Here is a 1,531-nt window from a genome sequence, read left to right as displayed (position 1 = left end):
AATGAAGGCACAGTCGCAGTTTAGAAATTACCCTTCAAATGTGAGCTTTGCAGAGTGGAGTTTCAATGAATGCCAATGGACGGCGTGAGTTGCAAACAAATGGTCATATTGTGAAAACTATAAGGACTATAGCTTAGCTGTGGACATTCTTAGTGGCAGCAGGGATAGCTGAACGTTTTCATATAAGATTTGTGTAGGTGGGCCTGAAAATGAGGGAGTGGTGGCAGTTTAGAAATCATGTCCTGATTTTTCAGCTTTTGCCAGCTCCCACTCTAGCTTTGAACATTTTGCCATTCATTCCTATGGGACCAATTTCACCACAAGAACGACGATATTCCATGAACCATTTGGCAAAACGTTCCACAAAGTAATAGCACACCAATCGGGAACAATCCGCACGTTTCGGTATATTACTGTCTATGTAGTGTAAAAACTGTGGGAGGAGTTAGGGTGGTAAATTTGGCTATAATAAGAATAACTAGAGTCCATATCAGACTCAGGGTGACCAACTGCGGGGGTTCACCATATAATGAAATCTGCGTACAACTGAGGTCCTGAGGGGGGGTCCCTCTCTGACCATGAGACCTCTCTCCGAATCACCCACCTGAGGGTGGGATCAACTGGTAATAAACCAGACTGGTGGTAGGCGGAGTAGTAGACAACCTCGGGCCGTGCCCATCTTTAATAACAGAAGGGGGTGATGCGAGAATGTAACCTCTGGAAACGATGATGGAATCTACCAACGGACCGCCCGGATCCCGTGCGTGCGCGCGGGGTCCAGGATGACCGTAGGTAGTCTGAGGAAAGCTGGAGTCGTTCTCCGAGATCCACAAGAGCACAGGAGGTCAGAGGAGGTCAAGTCAGGCCTCTCGACAAGCTGAGCGATAGGAGAAGGGAAGGTACGAAAAACAAAGAAACGATAATACAAAATAAAGGTAAATACGTACCTCGGAGGGAAGATAAATAGTAGACCGCAAAAGCAAGTCAAGTAAACCCCTGAAATAGGCAGGGGGTTAAACTTGACGCAGGAATAACTATCAATATCTAAGATGGATACCGGAAAAAATACGGAACGCTTCACGAATTTGCGTGCCATCCTTGCACAGGGGCCATGCTAATCTTCTCTGTATCGTTCCAATTTTAGTATATGTGCTGCCGAAGCGAGCACTGGTTGCATGCCTGGGAATTGTCATAAAACCTTGCCCCTCCGGGCATGAGGTTTAGGGTCTTCAACCCTCTAATCATACTCAGGTGTCCGTATACTGGAGTCCTCCTGGGTAATATGGCAGCAGTGCTTGCCTGGACACCCAACCATCTCACAGATAGATCAGGCCAATAATAGGCACAGATAGAGCAGGCCCGTTAGGAGGGCACAGACATAGCAGGTCAATCAAATGGGCACAGACATAGCAGGCTAATCAATGGGGCACAGACATAGCAGGCCAATCAATGGGGCACAGACATAGCAGGCCATTTTAATGGGCACAGACATAGCAGGCCATTTTAATAAGCACAGACATAGCAGGCCGTC

At 47.4% G+C, this 1,531-nt stretch overlaps 1 non-coding gene across 1 annotated transcript; it reads right to left on the bottom strand.

Annotated features, from left to right (window-relative positions):
• Nucleotides 1–1,061: 1,061 nt before the first annotated feature.
• On the bottom strand, nucleotides 1,062–1,168 carry LOC134609561 (U6 spliceosomal RNA). Its single transcript, XR_010090836.1, has one exon. It is a non-coding gene; the product is annotated as a U6 spliceosomal RNA (small nuclear RNA).
• Between the last annotated feature and the right edge of the window lie 363 nt (nucleotides 1,169–1,531).

The sequence above is a fragment of the Pelobates fuscus genome, chromosome 4, assembly GCF_036172605.1.
Source record: "Pelobates fuscus isolate aPelFus1 chromosome 4, aPelFus1.pri, whole genome shotgun sequence".
In the NCBI taxonomy this organism is placed as follows: domain Eukaryota; kingdom Metazoa; phylum Chordata; class Amphibia; order Anura; family Pelobatidae; genus Pelobates; species Pelobates fuscus.
The sequence above is the reverse complement of the archived record's forward strand: the minus strand, read 5'-3'. Positions and strand labels throughout refer to the sequence as shown.